The following is a 24,663-nucleotide window of genomic DNA, read 5'->3' as shown; positions in this document are numbered from 1 at the left end:
TGGGACGTGCTGGCATAGATATTCATAAATCTATGCGTGCTGGTGCTTACAGCTTAAAATTCTACTTTATTTATTTATTTATTTATTTATTTATTTATTTATTTATTTATTTGTGCAAACCATACAGAGATTACATTGATGACATACAACTTGTATACAATGTACAAAATGGATTAACAATATGTTCAATGTCATCAGAATATAAATGAGAAAAGAACAATTAGCTGGAAACTAAAATAAATAAATAAAAAAGATAAAGAAGAAGAACATGAAGGAAAGATATTTATCTATACATCAGTTACACTGTACACATTGTTTCATGTTATGTTTACATTTTCATAAAGAAAAGTTTCGTAAGAAATGTTAGGTAATGTAGGGTCCAAAATTTTAAAGTTGAGACACACAGATATATAACGCATATTTTAAAAGCTTTTTTGTAAAGTAGAAATAAAAATGTATTTGCATCCGTTATGTTAACAGCATTATATTTCTGTCGTAAGACCAGCTGATGGACACCGTGCTGCGTTGTCATGGGAACATCCCAGGTGAAAATAATGAGGAAATTAAGTTGTCTTTCGTTGCTCCTTCATCAAGTGCGTTCCACACGGCTGCCTAACAGCACACTAGAGCCCTGCTCACTCCAAAGTCCCACTTTAAGGGCTCTGCAATCTGCCCTTCGAAGGAAGTAGGGCATAGGGAAGCTCGCGAGCAATAAGCACGTCCCAGCCGGGTTCGTCACTTATTTGGTTCCCCTGGAAACATTTCCGTTGTGGTCTGTGTTATTTGCCGTGCGTTTCTGTATTTGGTTGTGTTGTGAACTTTTGCAGCGCGTTTCTGTATTTGGAGCACAGGTGTGTTGTGAAACTGATGATGATGTTTTTTTTTATTTGCACGCGTTTTTTTTTCTATTTGCAGGTGGGTTTTTTTTCTATTTGCAAGCACTTTTTTCTATTTGCACGCGTTTTTTTTCTATTTGCAGGTGGGTTTTTTTCTATTTGCAAGCACTTTTTTCTATTTGCACGCGTTTTTTTTTTCTATTTGCAGGTGGGGTTTTTTCTATTTGCAAGCACTTTTTTCTATTTGCACGCGTTTTTTTCTATTTGCATGTGTTTGCTTCAGTTGAGCTGTCTCAGCCACCAGAGTATATAAAGTCTGGAAAGACTGTTGAAAAGTGAAGGAAATGCATGCCCTCTTAGAGACAAAGAGGAGAATGGCAGAGGTGTGGGGACGGAGCGCAGGAGAGGGGGCGGATGACAGCAGATCTAGAACCGGCCCCACATTATACAGGTCCTTCTAAAAAAATTTGCATATTGTGATAAAGTTCATTATTTTCCATAATGTAATGATAAAAATTAAACTTTCATATATTTTAGATTCATTGCACACCAACTGAAATATTTCAGGTCTTTTATTGTTTTAATACTGATGGCATACAGCTCATGAAAACCCAAAATTCCTGTCTCAAACAATTAGCATATTTCATCCGACCAATAAAAGAAGTGTTTTTAATAAATAAATAAAAAAGTCAACCTTCAAATAATTATGTTCAGTTATGCACTCAATACTTGGTCGGGAATCCTTTTGCAGAAATGACTGCTTCAATGCGGTGTGGCATGGAGGCAATCAGCCTGTGGCACCGCTGAGGTGTTATGGAGGCCCAGGAAGCTCATCCAGAGTGTTGGGTCTTGCGTCTCTCAACTTTCTCTTTACAATATCCCACAGATTCTCTATGGGATTCAGGTCAGGAGAGTTGGCAGGCCAATTGAGCACAGTAATACCATGGTCAGTAAACCATTTACCAGTGGTTTTGGCATTGTGAGCAGGTGCCAGGTCGTGCTGAAAAATGAAATCTTCATCTCCATAAAGCTTTTCAGCAGATGGAAGCATGAAGTGCTCCAAAATCTCCTGATAGCTAGCTGCATTGACCCTGCCCTTGATAAAACACAGTGCACCAACACCAGCAGCTGACATGGCACCCCAGACCATCACTGACTGTGGGTACTTGACACTGGACTTCAGGCATTTTGGCATTTCCTTCTCCCCAGTCTTCCTCCAGACTCTGGCACCTTGATTTCCGAATGACATGCAAAATTTGCTTGCATCCTGTGAGGGACCGAGAGGTCAGGAACAAGGAACACAAGCTTTGGACAAAAAATGGGTCTTTATTTGAACCCCAAAAAAAAACACTCTTTACAAACTCATAAACTTCTTACAACAAAAACAAATAAACAAACAGAAAATAAGACAAAGAATCAGTCAGACAAAAACCAACCAAACAAACTAAAAACTGACCTGCTCAAATGAACAAAGCAACAGCTTTTAAAGGAAAGGATGGGCCCATTACAAATTAAAAGGGAAAACAATTTAACTACACATTCAACATACAACCTTAAGTAAATCAAAATCAAGTCAAATGAGGATATATAGTAAATAAAGATAAGGAAAGCAAAATGTAATCAATACCATAAATGTACAACTAAAGTAATCAATTTATAAAGACAATCACATTTCTTCCTCCCCCGGGCAACTCCCAGCGAATGGTATGTCCGGGCAGAACCAATAAAACTTAAATTCTCTGTTCCTGCCCGGACTCTAATTTCCGTCACACCAGGATGCGGCTGCAGCGGACCATGTCTGAAGTTCATCACCGGTAAACTTAAACTCAAATTAGAAACAAATATAAATAGCAGATACAACGCAACTAATTTGTGTGCACTTCAAATCAGCAACAATGTATATAAAAATGTGTTGTAAATATAAACATATGCAAACCTAGCAATAAAGAATTAATGAATACTGTTTGTCTTGTGTGGTTATTATGAACTATCATTATACTGAAACAAATAAATGTGAATTACAAAAGAAAGTAGTTTAAATAAGGATTATTCTTAAATGCATGTCCTACGTGTAAATGGATGTGTGTGTGTGTGTGTGTGTGTGCGTGTGTGCGCATGTTGATACGTCCACATTACCACTCTTGTGCGTCACACATCCGAAAAAAGTACTTTGGACCACTGAGCAACAGTCCAGTGCTGCTTCTCTGTAGCCCAGGTCAGGCGTTTCTCCCGCTGTTTCTGGTTCAAAAGTGGCTTGACCTGGGGAATACGGCACCTGTAGCCCATTTCCTGCACACGCCTGTGCACGGTGGCTCTGGATGTTTCTACTCCAGACTCAGTCCACTGCTCCGCAGGTCCCCCAAGGTCTGGAATCGGTCCTTCTCCACAATCTTCCTCAGGGTCCGGTCACCTCTTCTCGTTGTGCAGCGTTTTTTGCCACACTTTTTCCTTCCCACAGACTTCCCACTGAGGTGCCTTGATACAGCACTCTGGGAACAGCCTATTTATTCAGAAATTTCTTTCCTTCTTACCCTCTTGCTTGAGGGTGTCAATGATGGCCTTCTGGACAGCAGTCAGGTCGGCAGTCTTACCCATGATTGCGGTTTTGAGTAATGAAACAGGCTGGGAGTTTTTAAAAGCCTCAGGAATCTTTTGCAGGTGTTTAGAGTTAATTAGTTGATTCAGATGATTAGGTTAATAGCTCGTTTAGAGACCCTTTTCATGATATGCTAATTTTTTTAGACAGGAATTTTGGGTTTTCATGAGCTGTATGCCAAAATCATCAGTATTAAAACAATAAAAGACCTGAAATATTTCAGTTGGTGTGCAATGAATCTAAAATATATGAAAGTTTAATTTGTATCATTACATTATGGAAAATAATGAACTTTATCACAATATGCTAATTTTTTGAGAAGGACCTGTAAATCCATAAGTAGATATCAAAGGGGAAGTGAGAACAGGAGATTAGAAGTGTGTCTGGACTCTGGACAGAAAATACAAATCTTGTAGACCAACTTTTAGTATGCATAGTAATACATGAAATACAAATATGAAACGAAATGGAAAAAGGTGGAAAGAGTGAGAAATAGACAGACATGTGCATATGTATGTCTGAATGTCATTTCATCCCAAAAAGCACAACCCATCCCCTCAACCTACCCCTTCAAAAAGGAAGGCATTGTGCGAAGAGATCCTTGCTCAAATTGGATTTCTATTACCTATAAAACTGAATGACATTTCCTTGGAATAAAGTAGAAATGAGAGCAAGATGACAGCTGAATGAACCTGAATTACTGGCCATCCAAAATTTACAGAGGTGGACTGAAATAACCAACAGTTATGGCAAAGTATTTCCAAGATGTTTCAAAGGCTTTTTTTTTTTTTACAGTAAATCACAGTCATTCAAAAATGCTATACTTAAAAGTAAAAATAAAAAATCTATCAGTAAGTAAAGCTAGTAAATGTCAAAACATTGGAAAATAAAATGTTTTCCGGCACTTTAAAAACAAACTCTCTTTTTAAGTTGATTAAACACCTAATGTAAAATTTATTGTGAAAGTAAACATTTAGGCCATTTAGTACAAGCAACTTACAAAAGCAAACAGAAAGAGCATTCAATATTAGACATGGTCATGCAGGCTAGTGATCTCCAGTGCCCAGTTCTGAGGAAGACATTATTGAGGGAGGAAAAAGAATAAATATTAGGAATACAAAATTTGTGCAAGGTTTACTCAACAATTCGGAAGATGATTGGTTTGAGTAACAATGGTGTTTTCAACAACTTATTTATTCAATGGTTAAGTTTACTTATTACGAAGCATGTTTTAGACTCGAGCAATCCTTTTTCAAATAAATATTAGAAACTGGTAGACAAAACATGCAACACTTTTTGATGAATAAAAAGTCTTATGTCTTTTTCAATTCCGAAAAACCGAGCTCAGATTCAGCTCAGCATGGTCCAATAATATCAGATTGGAGGAGATCAATTTGTCTGATAATAATGGCATGTTGTTGGTTGGTGGGGACACTGATGACTTTTCTTTCTTTCAGACTCTCCCTTAATTAACTCTGCACACAGCAGAAGAATCTGTTGAAATCAAGATGTAACCCTTCACCCGAGAGGAAAATCACTGATGAGAAGCCTAATAGGCTATTAGATTCTTCATTCTTTATCACTCTGGAAAGACTGACAAAGTCATGCAGATCAAAATTAACATGCTCGAAGAGGAAAATTGGTTAACTATGACGCTATAATGAATAAGGAATAAAATAGGGTTACACTTTCTATGAAGACCATGCTTAATGAATTATAGCCCACACTGTTAGACCTTACCAGGTTTTTTTACAGTATAATAGCAACACTGTTGCCAGTAATTTACTGTTAATTGTGCAGTTCTTTACTGTAATCTACAGTATGTTACTGTAAAAATGCACTAAATTAAAACTCGAGTTAACTAATTTCACTTGCAGAAACCGACTGCCTAAAATTGACCAACTGTCATTTAAATGTATTAACTAAAATGTATAATGCATTTATAATGTGAAAAAGGTACTGTGAACTTATATTTCCACTGGACAAGCAACTACACAGTCACCGCCTGTTAAATAAAGCAACATGCAGTGTATGTTTATAGATCTTCTCCTGGACTGAAGCACAGGCTCTACTCTTCAGCACAACGGTGACCCAAAAAAATACATTTTACAGTAAATTACTGGCAACAGTGTTGCCAGTATATACCTGTTTTATAACGTACAGTTTATACTGTTAAAATACATTTTGTGGGTCTGTCTTTTTATCTCACACTGTTAATCCTTTCAATGCCACAAGATAATCCACACTACAAAGAGTAAAAAGTAACATTAACGCAGTGTTGCAGTGAGATAATTAAGTTAATATGTAAGTGATTGTTGGGCATTAGTGATGAACACCTGCTGTTAACAAGCAAAATCACTAAAGTAAAGAGGAACACAAGAACAGAAAATAGAGAAACACAGGACCTACAACTGACTTACAGCCATTACACATTAAAACACTTATTATTAACCAGTATGACTTTATTTCTGTCATACATCTACAGAAGGTGTTATTGAGATGTTTAATTGAAAATATTTGGTTTGAAGTTACCATTGTAGAGATCAGAGTTTGCTTTAGTTGGGATGCTGACCCTTGACTTTTTAACATTAGTTCTTCTCTTGCTGCTTGAACTGTGTTTTTCAAGTCATACTTGTGCACACATGGCTTGTGAATGATTGCGGTTATATTGATTATGATGACAAAATCATCATAAAGCCTCATTCATTAATCTCCTTCAAAGTATAATACTATATCCAAAAGTATTACATTAACACCACTGTGAAAGTTACAATGACTACTTTTTTTAACACATCATGTACAACCAAAAAACCAGAGCTACACTGTCTTGTAGAAACACAGAGATATGTGTATATATATATATATATATATACACTCACCGGCCACTTTATTAGGTACACCTGTCCAACTGCTCGTTAACACTTAATTTCTAAGCAGCCAATCACATGGCGGCAACTCAGTGCATTTAGGCATGTAGACATGGTCAAGACAATCTCCTGCAGTTCAAACCAAGCATCAGTATGGGGAAGAAAGTTGATTTGAGTGACTTTGAACGTGGCATGATTGTTGGTGCCAGAAGGGCTGGTCTGAGTATTTCAGAAACTGCTAATCTACTGGGATTTTCACGCACAACCATCTCTAGGGTTTACAGAGAATGGTCCGAAAAAGAAAAAACATCCAGTGAGCGGCAGTTCTGTGGGCGGAAATGCCTTGTTGATGCCAGAGGTCAGAGGAGAATGGCCAGACTGGTTCGAGCTGATAGAAGGGCAACAGTGACTGAAATAACCACTCGTTACAACCGAGGTATGCAGCAAAGCATTTGTGAAGCCACAACACGCACAACCTTGAGGCGGATGGGCTACAACAGCAGAAGACTCCACCGGGTACTACTCATCTCCACTACAAATAGGAAAAAGAGGCTACAATTTGCAAGAGCTCACCAAAATTGAACAGTTGAAGACTGGAAAAATGTTGCCTGGTCTGATGAGTCTCGATTTCTGTTGAGACATTCAGATGTTAGAGTCAGAATTTGGCGTAAACAGAATGAGAACATGGAACCATCATGCCTTGTTACCACTGTGCAGGCTGGTGGTGGTGGTGTAATGGTGTGGGGGATGTTTTCCTGGCACACTTTAGGCCCCTTAGTGCCAATTGGGCATCGTTTAAATGCCACGGCCTACCTGAGCATTGTTTCTGACCATGTCCATCCCTTTATGGCCACCATGTACCCATCCTCTGATGGCTACTTCCACCATGTCACAAAGCTCTAATCATTTCAAATTGGTTTCTTGAACATGACAATGAGTTCACTGTACTAAAATGGCCTCCACAGTCACCAGATCTCAACCCAATAGAGCATCTTTGGGATGTGGTGGAACAGGAGATTCGCATCATGGATGTGCAGCCGACAAATCTGCGGCAACTGTGTGATGCCATCATGTCAATATGGACCAAACTCCCTGAGGAATGCTTCCAGCACCTTGTTGAATCTATGCCACGAAGAATTGAGGCAGTTCTGAAGGCAAAAGGGGGTCCAACCCGTTACTAGCATGGGGTACCTAATAAAGTGGCCGGTGAGTGTATATATAATATATATATATATATATATATATATATATATACGTATTTATTTATTCATGCAGCAGTGAATGCGGAGATTTATACTATCCTGGAACCCAGCATGCATTACAGGGCTCGAAATTGCGACCATTTTGGTCGCATATGCTCCTGAAATTTAATCTGTGCGACCTAAAAATCTATTTGGGAGCATCTGTGCGAGTGCAAATAATGGTTGTGGTGCGACCTGTTTTTATTTCTCTACAAAACGTTCGCAAATTACTGCACAGTGTGTACCTTATGTGCGCTGATACGCGGTGGCCGGACCATCATTCTATCCAACGATAACATCCAATCAAACTTCATCCTTATGCTACGTTCACACCGGACGCGAATAGCGCGTCAGGCGCGAGTGATTTCAATGTTAAGTCAATGCAAAGACGCGGAAAAAATTCCTGCGGCGCGAATGAGGCGTAGAGCGCGGCGCGGTAGACGCGAATACGCCTCATTCGCGCGTCAAGTTCGCGCGAATGGCGCGAATTGAAGCGTCTGGCGCGGAAGCGCGTTACGCGCGAATGATTTAGTTAGTGCTATTTGTGCATTCACGCGTTTGACGCGAATTCGCGTCTGCCGCCCGAGTTGAAAAATTTGAACTTCTGCGTCAATTCGCGCCGCGTTAACCAATCAGGAGCCTGCTTGCTGCTGTCACGTGGTGAAGTGAAAGTTTGTTATTTTAATAAATTATTTTGTAATATTACTAAAATGTCTGGTGTGGTTCTAATGCACAACAAAGCAAATCTTTCACATAAAAACTCGATTTTAATATATGAGAGATAGTACTCATTTTGTATTGAATGCTATTTATTCCAAATCTATTTTAGATTATATGAAACATTATTATTTTTATGTAAAAAAAACAAACACATAGTGTATAATAAATAAATAAAAATCACAGGACAGGTTTCACTTTTGGAGGCTGGCTCCATTTATTATCAAATAAATGTGCGGGCGAGGGTGAACCTCGCGCCGGGCTGTAGAGCGCGGGCTCGTCAGGCAGCGACCACTCGAGGCCGAGGCTTTACACGGCCTACGGTGTCCTCGTCAGCGTCCTCACCGTTAGGTCCACCAAACCTAGCTCCTGGAACAAATGGTGAAACTCCTGAAACCCTCCGGAGGGTCTGGTGGACCCGAGTACAGCGACGATGTCCCCTACGCAGCTGTTTCTGCTCTCCAGAGCATATACGAGCGGTGACTCTCTCGAATAATGCTAATGCTAATGCTCGATATGCATCTAAAAAGATGGCCGCCGACGGGTTTCGAAACTTTCGCCTCTGACGCGCGTAAATTTCGCTTCAAACTTTTGTTTTTACGCGCGTCAATTTCGCCATTGACACGCGAATTAACACAAAGTGGTCAAGCGTCAAACTAGACGCGGTAGACGCGAATTTGACGCGCTATTCGCGTCCGGTGTGAACGTAGCATTACGCTCCTAACTTTAAAGCAGATTTTAGATAGGTTAATATTAGCTGTCAATCACTCCCATTCACTTACGCTGCGCTCCGTTGTCACGTGACAGGGAGCTGACTACCGCGCGACTAAAAGGCTGAATAAGAGAGAAGATGAAACGAGGTTCTCTTACGAGAGTATCTCTCGTACTGCGTAATAGCTTACGCTAGGGGAAAAACTCTTTTCCGCGAGATATTGAAGCCAAAAATTATCCTTAATTTTTTATTAATGTAAAACGCTTTGCAGCAGCAAGCAGACATAGGCGAAACAGCTCGCGCGCCTATTGGTTGCTCTGCAGCAAATGCAGCAGCCTATCGAGAGAGACTCTGCGTGACGTAATGACCAATGGGGGCAATTCGCGCCCATATCGTCACGTCCCGCCAGAAGGGGCGTGGTCTCACCCTATAAATATGCTCGTTAGGCTGATACAAGCTGATTTTTACCTCTTCAGCGAAGCACACGCATCGCTGGATCCGGAGTGAGAAGCCGCGCCGTCGAAGCAAGCCTTTCAGCGGGACGAGCTCTGGAGTCGCTGGCCTCGCCGCCTTCAACTGCCGTACCTGCTGCGCTTTCCGGCGTTATATATCCTTTCATACTCTGTGTGTATTTACTCTGTTGAGAGTGTTTGCTCGCTTACTTGACGCGACTCACACTTCTCTCACAAAAGAGCTGCGTCTTTTTAAAGATGCCTTCCTGTGGCTCGTGCCGCGCCCCGCTCAGCGATGGAGACCGGCACGTCATCTGTGTTTCCTGCCTGGGTGAGGATCACGCGGCTCTCGCGCTCGCTGACGGCGGATGCCCTCATTGCGAGCTTTTGCCCATGGTGACTCTGAGGACTCGCCTGGCATCATTCTCCGAGCCTTCACCGCAGCCCGCCGTGGTGCCGCGCCGCAAGAAGCGCCGCGCCCAGCGCGCTCCCGAGCTTTCTCCAGCCCGCCAAAGCTCGCCGGTTCGCCCGCCAGCTTCGCCGGCTTCGCTCGAGTCGCTCACTGACGGACAACGGCCGCCGCCTGCCGCCGCGTCCATCCACGAGTTTGACGAACCCACCGAGGCGTGTTCTCTTCTGGCATCCGATAGTGAGGATTGGGCGAGCCCCGTGGATCTCCCCTCCGCTAGCGTTTCCCGCCAGACCACTGGTAAGAGAGCCGGCATTGAGACTGAGCTGATGCGTCTGCTCTCTCAGGCCGTGGAAAGCATCGGCCTCGATTGGGAGGCGCCCGCGCAACCGCCGCGCAACAGGCGAGCTCTGTGGACCTCCGCCTTCTGTCCGCGAGTTGTCAAGGAAACGGGCCAGCATCAAGACCGCGAGCCCTAAAACCGCGGCTAGCTTTCTTTACGTTATAAGAAATCTACCCCGCCCCCCATGGGCGTGCGTCACCGGCAAATGAGAGAAGAGTGTGTTTTAGTCCCCGCCGAGGCCGGACTAATCTCCATTTCTTAAACATTTTTTAGCTCCTAGTTTGAGCGGCTGAAAATGTCATTATTGCAGCAATGAGCCTGTTGTATAACACGCACACCTGCATACAAACGCCGACACACACAAAACTGTGATGACGCTCTCTTATCTGCTTGCACTAGTGTAGTTCTCCCTGTGGCCCAGTGGCGGAACCCGTAGCTTTCAAGTGAGAGACCCGTGTTCGATCCCGGCTCTCGCAGCAGATAAAAATTTAGTCTCGCCGCGGCCAGACTTCTACCAAAAACTTTTCGCTCGTTCAGTTCCAGAAAATGCGACTGTTCCAGTGTATTTTGCAGTAAACAAGCTGGTACCACGGCCCGCTTGCCTGCACATAAAGGCCGTTTCCACGGCGACCCAGAAAAATCATGTAATCATTGTATTTCTGGTTTTCCGGCCACAGCCGATGGTGTTATAAGTGTAATAAAATGCTCACAGCCCAGTGTTCATTTCTACACACAAACACAGCCCGCCACGGTACAGGGCTCGCACAAATGAATTCGACGCATGTCAATTGTGCATCAAATGTAGTAAATGTGCCCACAACCCAGTGCCCACAAACACTACCACGGTTTCTGTAAAACGAAACCAACACAAGTCTTCCTAGCCTCCTAGGAAATCGACGGTGTTTCAGTCTCGCGTGGCCAGACTTCCACTGAAATTTTCGCTCGTTCAGTTCCAGAAAATGTGACTGTTCCAGTGTATTTTGCAGTAAGCAAGCCAGTACCATGCCCGCTTGCCTGCACACAAATGCTGTTCCCACGGCCTCACACACTGTAAACACAGTGTCTGCGTTACAGCACGCCGGAGCTCTCTTGCCGTCACTATGTCTCGGCCAGAGCCCAGATCTCATTCTACCCCTAGCTATTCACGCGAAAGTGTGGGCACAGCTTCCTGGGGTATCAGAATGGGTGCTGAACACTATAAATAGAGGCTATTCGCTACAGTTCGCTCGACGTCCCCGCCGTTATACGGCGCGCGTCGAGACGACGGTGGAAAACGAAGTATCTCATCTACTTCGAGCCGAGATAGCGAAACTACTGAGCAAAGGTGCTATAGAACCTTTATCTCAAGCTCAGAGCAAAGGGGGCCTACACAGCAGATATTTTCTGGTACCGAAAAAAGATGGAGGTCTCAGACCCATTTTAGATCTGCGACAGCTGAACAGAGCGCTTGTGAAGCGCCAGTTCAGAATGCTTACGACCAGGAAAATCCTCGCGCAAGTGCGCCACGGGGACTGGTTTATGTCAATAGATCTGAAAGACGCCTATTTCCAAATACAAATGGCGTCCCATCACAGGCGATTCTTGAGATTCGCTTTCGGGGGCCAGGCATATCAATACACAGTCCTGCTGTTCGGCCTGTCCCTAGCACCTCGTACATTTACGAAGTGCATGGGCGCGGCGCTCGCACCCCTGAGACTTCAGGGCATGCGAGTCCTGAACTACTTGGACGATTGGCTGGTTCTAGCTCGATCACGATCGGAGCTCATAGAACACAGGGCCGCATTACTCGAGCACCTCGAGGAGCTGGGCCTTACAGTCAATTGGGCGAAGAGCTCACTGTCTCCCAGTCAGAGAATTTCCTTTCTGGGAACCGTGTTGGACTCGCTGTCCATGACAGCACGCCTGTCACCAGAGCGCGGGCTAAATATTCAGCGCGGCGCGAAATCCTTCTGCCACGGCGCGATAGTTCCGCTCAAAAGGTTTCAGAAAATGCTGGGGCTGATGGCCTCAGCAGCCTCTGTACTCCAGTTGGGCTTGCTCCGCATGCGCTCACTGCAGAATGGACAGCGGGTCTGTTTCGCCTCAGGGTCGACCTTCAGTGTGTTTCAGCTCTGGAACCTTGGAAAATAACCGACTGGTATCAGTCAGGTGTGAGTCTGGGGACCGCTTCGAGTGTGAAGGTGGTGTCTACGGACGCCTCCACCTCGGGGTGGGGAGCGCTGCTCGAGGGCAGACCGCTAGCTGGCCTGTGGTCAGAACGGGAAAAGCTCCTTCACATAAACTGCTTGGAGATGATAGCAGTCGACAAAGCGCTACGGCGTTTTTGTCCCCAGGTAACAGGCCACCACGTCTTGGTCCGGTCGGACAACATGTCAGTGGTGGCATACATAAATCGCCAGGGCGGCGTCAGGCCACGAAACCTTCACAGGCTGACGGAACGCCTCCTGGTCTGGGCTCAGCACAACCTGCTCTCACTGAGAGCAGCGCACGTGCCTGGTCACCTGAATGTGGGACCAGACACTGTCCAGGAACAATGTTCCAGCAGGGGAATGGTCGCTGCACCCGCAGACGGTCCAGCTGCTGTGGAAAACGTTCGGCAGAGCACAGGTGGACCTATTCGCGTCCCACGAAAACGCTCATTGCCCGGAGTTTTTCTCGAAAAGCAAGGACGCGCTGGCTCATGTTTGGCCCCGCTGCCCCCTATATGCTTTTCCTCCTGTCTCGCTCCTGCCTCAGGTGTTGGAACGAATCAGGGAGAACGGATGCCCAGTGCTGCTCGTAGCTCCGCTCTGGACAAACCAGACGTGGTTCCCTGCCCTGATGCAGCTGACCAGCACTGCCCCATGGCCTGTACCATTGAGGAGAGACCTCCTCTCTCAGGCGGAGGGCTCGATTTGGCACCCTCGCCCAGAGTTGTGGTCCCTGCACGCATGGGCCATCAACGGGTACCCGCTAGCCTCCCAGAAGGAGTGTTAAACACGATCGCGCAGGCTAGAGCTCCGTCTACCAGGCGGCTCTACTCCTCGAAATGGTCTGTTTTCTCTGCATGGTGTCAAGCCCAGAGCTTTTCACCTGTGGAATGCGGGGTTTCGGAAGTGCTTTCCTTCCTTCAAGAGCTACTGGATAAGGGCAGGACCCCATCCACGCTCAAAGTATATGTGGCGGCCATAGCAACGTTTGTAAAACCGGTGTCTGGCCAGTCGCTGGGGAAAAACGACTTAGTCGTGCGTTTCCTTAGGGGAGCTCGGAGGCTGAACCCTCCCAGGCCCCCTTCAGTCCCGACGTGGGACCTTTCCACGGTCCTGGAGGCCATGAAAGGCGCCCCGTTCGAGCCAATCCAGCTGGTGGACATGAAACACCTGTCGTTCAAACAGTGTTTCTCATGGCTCTCGCTTCAGTGAAGCGCATAGGGGACTTACAGGCGCTTTCAGTAAGCGCGTCGTGTATGGAGTTTGGGCCTAATGACTCGAAGGTCATTCTCAAACCAAAGCACGGGTATGTCCCGAAATCCCTCAATACACCGTTCAGGGTCCAGGTAATTTCCCTGTCCGCCCTTCCGGTTCTCAGTGAGGAGGAGGATGCGAGTCTCCTTTGCCCCGTCAGGGCATTGAGAGCTTATGTGTCACGCTCGTCTGTTTTCAGACAGACGGAGCAGCTTTTTGTTTTGTTTGGCGGGCGTTCCAAGGGACTCGCCGCCTCAAAACAGAGCCTATCCAGATGGATAGTGGATGCCATTGCGCTCGCTTACTCTGCGAAGGGCCTACAGTGCCCCTTGGGTGTCAGGGCGCACTCCACGAGAGGCGTGGCCTCTTCGTGGGCATGGTCGAGCGGGGTTTCCCTGCAAGATATCTGTACGGCCGCGGGCTGGGCCTTGCCGTCTACATTTATAAAATACTATAACCTGGAGGTACCCGCCTTACAAGCTAAGCTTTTGGCGGTCTAAAATTCAGTGCTATCTGCCCCGCTGTGCGGCCCAGATGCTGAGTTTACTGCAGCCCCATGAGTGTTGACACACGTATGGCCACCCAGATCAGGCTGAAAGCTTTCACCCTGGCTGCGCGTTTTATTGTCATATAATAGCCCCGCTGGGTGCTTTTTTATAGGGAATGACGCTTCCAGCCTCTCTTCCTACACTCTATGTGAGTTTATGGTGATTATGCACTACATGAGCCCTGGGCTTCGGCCCCCGGGACTTTGGTGTTGGATCCCTGTACGCACGGCGTGTTGCATTGTGTTCCCCTAGCGTAAGCTATTACGCAGTACGAGAGATACTCTCGTAAGAGAACGTACTCGGTTACTAACGTAACCTCGGTTCTCTCTAGAGAGGGAACAAGTACTGCGTATCTTGCCGTGCTTGGTATACGCTCTGGTTCGCTTCAGTGATAAAAACCAGCTTGTATCAGCCTAACGAGCATATTTATAGGGTGAGACCACGCCCCTTCTGGCGGGACGTGACGATATGGGCGCGAATTGCCCCCATTGGTCATTACGTCACGCAGAGTCTCTCTCGATAGGCTGCTGCATTTGCTGCAGAGCAACCAATAGGCGCGCGAGCTGTTTCGCCTATGTCTGCTTGCTGCTGCAAAGCGTTTTACATTAATAAAAAATTAAGGATAATTTTTGGCTTCAATATCTCGCGGAAAAGAGTTTTTCCCCTAGCGTAAGCTATTACGCAGTACTCGTTCCCTCTCTAGAGAGAACCGAGGTTACGTTAGTAACCGAGTACGTTTTTCCTGCATTGAATTTTTTTGGCGACCGCCAAAGCCTTATTTGATCGGTGAGTGATAGATGACTGACTGTTGCGCTTGTGACAGGGCTCATATTACTGAAAGAACGAGCATAGAGAGAGAGAGACGGTCGCGCGCGCGCACTCTCACAGTCTTCAAACAGTCTTGCTCTCCCTCCCTCACGCATATAAATCGAGAATTGACACGATGGTAAAAGGTAAGACCGAAGTTTCACGTGAAGCATTCGGAGATTTTTCTAATGACTCCTTTGAACTGATTCCATTTAATGAATGGTTAAAACAACTGATCTGTCCAACACTGAACTCACCCCAGCCAACACACCCATGTGGGGCCCAAAGGGGTTGTACTTGGGCTGATATCTGGGGCCCACCTGGGCTACCCAACTGGGACCCAGGTAATTTTGTCCTCAGTTTCCATGGAGGCCCCACATGGGTTAGCCCAGATGGGTTGATGATGGGATCTTGATGGGCTCCATATCAGGCCCATATGGGTAACCTAGGTAGCTCCCATTTAGGGCCTACAGGAGTCTGCCCACATGGGTTGATGATGGGACCCAGATAGGTCTTATCTAGGGCTCTTATGGGCCACAACAGGTATATATATGGGCTACTATATTTGTTTGTTTGGGTTACCTTATTTTACAGTAAACCCCTAAATACAAACATTACATGTAATCCACTAAACTACACTAAAATGTTAAAGGTATTCAATGAACAGAAGCAGTAGTTCATGCTTTACTTTATTAAGCAAGTTATAATAACAATTTTAACATGACTATTAGAACATTGCACATTTACAACTTTATAAAACACAAGTATCAAAATGTTAACTATAAAAAAGTTAAAGCTCCTGACAATTTCCAAAACAGCTTCTCACTCCTCTGTCGTCGCTCTCCCAACGGTCCTTTGAAAAGAGAAAATAAATGAATGAATCAACCATTATGCCACTTTTTTTAATTCCTTTTCACAGTTCAAACAGATGTGTCAGGTTAGCCTTTTGGTGCCCCACATCAAGTTTATCAAGATAAGGGGGTTTGCAAACCTGTCCTGGAACACCATCTGCACATATTGAATGCACAAAATGTACATTTTGACCCATTTTTACCTCTTTTGAAGTAATTTCAATATTGAAGTCATTAAATGTTCACTTTGTTGTTAAACCATTATGCTGCCTCATAAGTCTGTCTAAAATCAGTTTTGTGAGGCACCTTAGTGTGTAAACGCTGCCTGCTAAGACATTGCCTGATAAGGCAGCAAGGCAATGAGTCAGCTGCCTAAGTTTTCGGATGCAGACTTTGTATGTCTCCCACATCTAATATACCTGATTCATCACATTAGCTCATTTGTAGAAACTGCTAGATCTGAAGTGGGTGTGCAGTGCTGAGGGTTCCCAGGACAAGTTTGAAAACCCCTGATTCAATATCTTTTGGCTACAATCATTCTTGTCTTTTTAAAGTTTGTATTTCCATATAAAAACAAGCATATCTTAAGACTTTTACCCATCTTGCTCTCCACCATGTGCCCTCGCAGTACGCTTTCTTCCCCTGTCCCTGGCACCGATTAGCCACTTTGACACTACCTTTTCTGCGTCTCTTCTGGCAATTTGGTTTGTAAGGGCATTTTTTTTCAAGCCTCCTGAAAAATACATAAAAGAGCATTAGAGTGAGATTAAATTCCATATTTGAGCCCTTGCAGCAAAGCAGTTATCTCCACCTTGACATTTTTCACTCCACATCTGACACGATTTCTGTTCAGCAATCAACGATTGTTGTTATGCACTGGGCTAATGTTAGTTAGTTACCGAACTAAACTGCCAGTGTGAAAGCACCCTCAGTCACTTAGCCTGCGAATTCCTAGCTAGCAGTTACTAGCGTAAACAAATAGGCGCTAACGTGTACAGTAGGCTACTTCAGTTGGCTTACTTGAAAAGTCTAGGGTGCTTTCACACTGGCAGTTTAGTTCGGAACGGAGCACTGTTTGCATGAAAAATCGCTAATGTGAACGCTGTCATGGGACCCGGGTGCGCACTGGGGTACCAAACCCGAGACTGCCTGGAGGAGGCGCTCTGAGTTCGGTTGCACTCGATCCGTGCTGCGGTTCGCGTGAATGTGAAAGCAACACGGACTCGGGTACCCACTTGTTCAGGAAGTAAAGTGACCTGCGCATGCTTTTTAGCTGATTATGATGCATTTAGTTAAATAAAACACATGTAAGGGGTGATAGTGTTGATAATTTACCTTGGATAACAGCGAGAGTGAGTCCACCATGCCAACCTAAGGAAAAACAAGATTATCATTATGGGGGAGACAACACAAAAAAATTAACCTGAATAATCACAATTACATTTCCTCCCAAATCGTGCAGCCATAGGTTAATCGATGGCTATTTTACATCAGAAGTAGTAATCTATTGTGTGTGTTGTGTATCGAGTCATACACTAGATAGATACACAATACATACAATACAATACACTGACATTATGGATTCAGAAGGCAATAAAATCACGACTTACCCCTGTAAACGTTTAAAATACTGTACATGTGTGTTACCAAATCCATCAAAAGGAATTACTAATTATTTGAAACAGTATTCTAAAGTCTATATTGGGTATCTTTTGTGCAGTTGTTTTTGAATTAGCACTAAAGAAAGGAAAAAATAGCACAGGAATCCAAAGGGTTGCCGAGATGGTGTTAAAGCTTCTCAGATCTCATAATTCAGTGAAAATTAGTTGTTCTGTGACAAAATAGACATTTATTAAAGATTTATTTAAAATTAAACATCAAGAATGTAGCCTAAATATTTTATTGAATGTGCACACTTTTAGAATAAAAGCTAAAATGGTCGCTGTATGACGCTGTTCTGTGATCACAATATAGACGGTCGCAGACAGATTAAACAGGCTTGTCGGGTAACGTTAATTAAATTCGAAATATTAATAAGTCCTGCTTTCATTTTGGGTGTTTAATGTGCACATCTTATAAAAATTAAGAAACTGCTACCATTGTGGGATTTATATTGTAAAACAGTGGTACAATTTTTAAGCTGGAGTCTCAACTCCAATCAACTTGTTATAATACACAGTTCAAATAGTATTTTTTCGACTATTTTTGACTGACAAGAAACCGGCGGCCGGAAACAACAGCTAAAATACGGTCAATCTTAATACTGGCGTTTCCATCATAATTATGCTTTTAAACAAATGTTTGCCTCGGGTAGATTCACAAAAAGGCCCTAGGTTGCATTTTTTGGGAGAGTTGACCTTTAACAATTATAAGAAACTAAGAATATTACTTGCTATAATAGCGTGCAGAGCGCCAGAAATAAGGGAAAATGGCGCGATCTGAGGGAACTCGAAATTCTAACTGAAATTCTAACGTGACAATAAGCTTTTGGTTAACATTATGTTTTGAAAACAATGTATTTTAATTAACATTTCAGTTTTTAAAAGATTGTAGGTCTTACCTTGAATACAGCAAGAATCTCCTCCCGAAAATTACAGCAGAATGAGTGAGAGTGCAATGGCGCCCGCGCGGTTCAGGGCGTGGAGTGGGGGATGGGAATTGCTGAATGAAATCTCGCGAGATCCATCCTGCCAAAGATTTGTACACTTTCAAGTCTTTTTTTTTTCTTTTTTTTTTTCTCTGTATCCGAAGTTTCTTGGTCCTTTTAATTTGCAAAAATTGGGTACAATTGCTATTGTGTTGGCATTTATAGATTTTTAATAGATTAAAGTCACATGTTAAAGTGTCAAAATAACAATAATTTTTTTTTCAAAGGTGCAGTAATCAATCTTTGGGATTGACTTTTTGCACTTGTCTTGGTAAACTGAATTAGTCCCCTTGTAGCCCATTTTCAACCCATTTACTCAATTTCCCATTAGTGAACCAACTAGGTCCCATATGGGGAGCCCACCTGGGTTTGCCCATGTTGGACCTACTTAGTTGACCCAAGTGGGCCCCAGATAAGATGCCCATTTTGAGCCCATGCCCACTCTGTACCCACGTAGCCCATGTGTAACCCATGTGGGCCCCACATACACGTGTTTGCTGGGACGAGACATCTGCATCGGTGTATAACAAATCGGTAACACTTTACAATAAAGTTACATTTATTAAACTCTAGTTAACTACATTAGTTAACATTAACTATTAATAAACTGCATTTCTACAGCATTTATTAATCTTTGTTAATGCTAATTTAATCATTAATAGCAGCCTTATTGAAATCAAAAGATGTATTTGTTAACATTAGTTAGCCTAATGCACTGTGAAGTAACATGAACAAACAATGAACAGCTGTATTTTTTATTAACTAAGATTAACAAAGATTCATAAATACAGTAACAAATGTATTGCTCATGGTTCATGTTAGTTAGCCTAATGCATTAACTAATGTTAACCAATCAAACCACATTTACTCAGAACACCTCTTAAAATAAGAATGTAAGTGTGCTTACCCCATTTATTTTTAGTAAGAGTGGTTAGGAAGATTTAACCTTAATAAACTACAGTATTTTCAGGTTATTTAAATGGCAATGTGAAGAAAACTTACCAAAAAAAAAAAAACTTTTAGTTTAGACTGGAGTGAGGTGAAACCAAAAACAAAAAGTGCAAATCAAGTGTTTGTTAGCTAGCTTCTAATTGTATTCAATTGTATATGGTAGAAAATTAGTTAAAAATAAACTTTTTAATGCTACTTTATTATTGTAGTTTTTGATATTGATATGATGATATACCAAAATGATGATTAGGTTTAGCAAAGAAGGATTTTATCTTACAAAGCTATGAAATACAGTGGTAAAATCACAGCTTTAATAAAAAATAAAAAAACAGGGCAAGAAAGGATTACAGTGTCCATCGGCCACCACCGAAAAGAAAACCAATACATTTTAAGCGCAAGAGCTTGGTTAAACAAGGAGAGAGTGCCAAGCACAAAAAAATGCAGGGACAAGTGTGTGGAAAACAAATCAGGTTCAATTATTAAGGCTTTTAATCATCAGAATGCTGCCGGTCGTTCCGCTCTACTGGCAGAGCTAAACGTCAAATTTGGTGGGTGCTCCTAAATTTTTGCTGGTGCTCCTAACTTTTTGAAGTTGGGAGCACCAGTGCTACCAGGTAAAAAAGTTAATTTCGAGCCCTGCATTACGACATGAAACTTTTGATTCTCACCATTGTTGAGGTTCATGTGCTGATTGTTGACGTCTGTGTGTCTAAGTCAAGCAGGAGTTCAAAATGTTTTAATGCACTATATGATTTCAATATCCTTCAGAATAACTGGTTACAAAAACGTTGCTGCATTTCATGTTGTAGATGAACAATTATACGATAAATATTAAATACCCATTAATTCAAAGCTTATATACTGGATGTGATCAGTGAATCAGACATATACAGGATGATAACGCCATCATCAAAACAGCCAAAATCACCCTTTTCTTGCCATAACAATTGTGTTTTATAAACTCACAGTTAAAGCCAGAGAAAAAGTAATATTATAAAGTCAAGGGTCAAGGGACCAACTAAAGCTAACTGATCTCCATCATGGTGACTACAAACATTATTATTTTCAATAAAACATCAGCAACTAAATATCTGTTAATTCTCATTAATAACTTTTGTACATGTATGAAAGAAATAATGTTAAACTGGTTTATAAACTGGTTTCACACTCAGTGTGGCTGGAAGTCAGTTGAAGTTCTTGTGTTTCTCTTTTTTCTGTTCTTGTTTCTCTGTTCTCCAGTGATTCTGCTTATCAGGTGTTCATCAGTGACTACGTTTACATGCAGCCAATAACCCGTTCAAAACCGGGATATTAGCAATAACCCGGTCGCGAACGGCCATGTAAACACCGGCAAAAACCTGAATATGCTCATATCCCGGATTTTAAAAACCGAGATATTATATCTGGGGTACCCCTTTTCTAACCCGAATTTTTGGTCATGTAAACGCGCATCGGCATATCCCCATAGTGATGTGTGTTCTGCGCATGTTCTATTCGCAAGGAATCTTGGTCTTTTGAGTAGAGAAACTTCTCGGCGCATACAAAAACCCGCGTGCAGTATACCGGAAGTAAACATGGCGAGACCAGCACAGCATACTTTTGGAGCGAGGTCAGTAACGTTACCAGCACCAAAGCGCAAACAAAGGCGATCGCTATCTGCCCCGAACTATTCATTATCCGCGTGCTGCTGTTGTTGTTAGGTGTGTTCGACATCGGCTGCGGCTGGATGTAAGCGATCGGCGAGAGTAGCCGCGTGCAGGCGAGGAGGAGCTGCAAACGGAGACGTGAAGTCGGACACTTTCTGGTTCCTGTAGTGACCGCTCACGTGGTGTTTGTATACTTTAGCACAGCTGAAGTGAAATAAATGCAATATTTGCCAAATACACAGATGTTTCAGAGACATTTTCATTCAATACTTTATGTACTGCTTCATACAGCGTTTGTTTGAACAAGAATAAAGTTCAACATAAGCCTACAGCTAGGCCTACTATCAATGAAGTGGAATCAACGTTTTTTAATCAGTTTTATTTTGATAAACATAACACAATAAATCGCGACTACATGAAAAGAGTGTTTACTGTTATTAAAAAAACTGATTTGTGAGCTTTAGTGGAACTAAAGGTGTGAGAATAAACACGAAACGCACGTGATCGTTGTCATGCGGTGAATCCGGCCAATCGTGGAACAGCTGTGTCGTCATCACAGCTCGTGCAGCCCAGAGCAGCCGCTCTTCAGAAGCTGCGCTGGCTGAGTTCTCCGGCTACTCTCGAATCGCTCTCGCGGTACTTTGATGGCATACGTCACAGTCACGTGGCGTCGGCGCTGTATCAAGTCGGACAACATTTCTAACCGGCATGCACTGCTTCAAGTCTGCCGCCGATCGGTCTGCGCAGAGCTGCATGAAGTCGAACAAGCCTTTTGTCTTTGGATACAGGAAGAAGAATCGGAAATGACGCATATTGCGTCTTAAGGTTGTCCGTACGTCCAGACGCTAACCGCGCGTCGCGTTTACATCGGGATATTGCAATTCCATGTATACAGGAGTAACTCTCTCTGCTCACGCATGTAAACGGGTTATCCCTAATGTTTGAGAAACCCGAATAGTGACCTTAACCCGACCATAACCCGAAATTTGGCTGCATGTAAACGTAGTCAGTGTCTCAATTCACTCACTTCTTTTCATTCACTCTGTCAAGTGGACTATATTAGTGAACTAATGTAGGGAATAGTGAATGAGGGTATAGGGTGTGATTGGGAAAACAGCCTCTGAGTGTCGATTTTAAGCGCTGTTAATTCACAGTATATTCCTGTAGGCTATTTTTGTTTTCTATGGTATATTACTGGTTTAATGGAAAATGGTATAATATTTTTTACAGCTAGGGTTAACAGTGCAATTCATATTTATTTATAAGTAAGTATTACTATTCTATAAATATATTTATAAAGACTCATTATATTTATTTTAAAATTATTTTTTTAATTACTTATAAGTCATGCATTTGCTTTTTCAATGTGCATGCTCATAATCCATTGTACACTGATTTATAATATAAATATATGATATATATATATATATATCAAACATTAAATACATCCAGAGACACTTGTTTGCTGCACCAATTAGTTATCAATTGTGTCTTTAATGGCTAATGTTTGGTTTAGAGGTCATGAATGGTCATTTTGATTTGTTAAAATCTATATCTCCTCAGCCATATGCATGGTATTGCTTATAGTAGTTTGGAATTATACTGTAAAACATATTGTTGCATTGTTTTGCTAGTATGTTTAAATATATATATATATATATATATATATATATATATATATATATTATATATATATATTAAACTATTTTTATTAATGATTTCTGTCTTTTTTCCCCCCCATTATTTTATAACAGGAATTATTGTTCTTTAGTCATCAAGTAAACAACTTAAAATATATAATGAGCACATCTTCATGATTTCTTAACATTTGCTTTAGGAAAATTGCATCCTGTGTTTTCACTTTACTTAAAGCCATCAGGGATGCATTTATTGAGGGTAGTAACTGTATTATCATTCACAATAAGTATTTATAAGAACACAAGTATTTATATTCATAGAATAGTAATACTTTCTTATAAATAAATGGAGCTATAATTCATTTTAAGCATGGTCTTACCTAAAGTGTTACCTACAATAGCAGTATAAATGTTTCATTGAAACAAATTAAGAATGTTCACCACTCTTTTTTTATTTTATTTAGGTATATATAGCTCATTCTATAAAACGACTGTATATTATCCTAAATTATTCAAAATAATTAATATCCCTTTTTCAGAAACTTTTCAGCGAAAAAAAGAGAGAAAGAGCTAGAGCAGGAAATTACTGTTTAGGAAATTACTGAAGCCAGAATAAAGAAACAACAATATTTACAAGTAATTATATTATGTAATTAACATAAGGTTTGCAGTGAATTTTAGGATGTGCATGCATGTTTTCTAACTTTTTGGCCACAAGTCTACATAAACAGAACAGTGTGTCATTGTTTTTAAATCATTTGCATGGTGCCATAGGTTAAGCACTGGATATAAAGATATTTCATGTCATTAAGACTTCAAATACAAAAATACATCAAATACCAGATTCAAGGCTATCTTGCTATTATCCTGGACTAACTGAAGGCCATGTCAGAAGAGGACGATGCCCATCATAAACACTTCGGAAATATTTCCCATGCTGTTCTCACCTTTAACCACAGGCTTTCTTCACTAGAATGGTGTAAAAAAAAAAAAAACCTGCCTGCTGCTACTTGGGAGTTCAAGGCCTTCATCTTCTCCTCCTAGCTGCTGTGTGACTGCCTTTAAGTTTGTTTCTGTCACTTTGAAGTGACAACATTTCAACATTGTGAAAAACTTTGCCAGCCTCGATTCACCCTGCAAATCTTTTGTGGTCTCATTATCTGCTCCTGCATTAATATATTAGCAGTATGCATCCTTGGAGATTTGCTATTGCAACATCAGTATGCTTATGTCAATCACAAGGCTGAGGTCACCTCTTGCCACCGGTCAACTCACAAAGGAAAGACCTTGAGGCACCTTCCCTCCTCAAGATATTCATACTAGTTCAAATAAAATCAATATATCTTTGTCTGCAAGACTGCAGGAGTTGGGTCCCTTTCATGAAGGGGTATTGAGTGTACACATCAGTTTATAAAGTCAGCATGAAACAGAAGTCGCAATAGACTCTTCCTAATGTCCAAGTGAAACTCTTGTCGAACAAGAAAAAATTGGATTTTGTCCATCAGGAATTGATTGGAACGTTGGATGGTTGTGGTTTGCTATAGCTGTGATTTCATAACAGGTTTTAAACACATCATCAGAGAAGAGATGTTGCTGCAAGTAGGGAATGTGATTTTGATTAAAGATTGCGAGAGCACATGAATTTAAGAAAAAAAAAAATTATGTGCACTGATAATTTATAATAAATACTACAATGTTCCATATACAACAAGAATTGTCCATTTTGGTGACTTAGCTCTAATCCACTAGGCCTAGCCTAGCTTACAGGAAAGTGAATTTGAAGAAAATATAGCCTATAAGGAAAGAACACAAAAAGACAGAGATACAGAAGACAAACAACAAACGCAACCAAGGGAAGAAAAGACAAATCAGTATAGGCTATTAATTCACAAAGTATAATGTGGATAGTATTGCGCTCAGCTGCATCATCAGCAAATTCATTCACGATCAGCCGAATAGC

This window comes from Rhinichthys klamathensis, unplaced genomic scaffold, assembly GCF_029890125.1.
Source record: "Rhinichthys klamathensis goyatoka isolate OS25496 unplaced genomic scaffold, OSU_Roscu_1.1 h1tg000137l_1, whole genome shotgun sequence".
Lineage (NCBI taxonomy): Eukaryota > Metazoa > Chordata > Actinopteri > Cypriniformes > Leuciscidae > Rhinichthys > Rhinichthys klamathensis.
The sequence above is the reverse complement of the archived record's forward strand: the minus strand, read 5'-3'. Positions refer to the sequence as shown.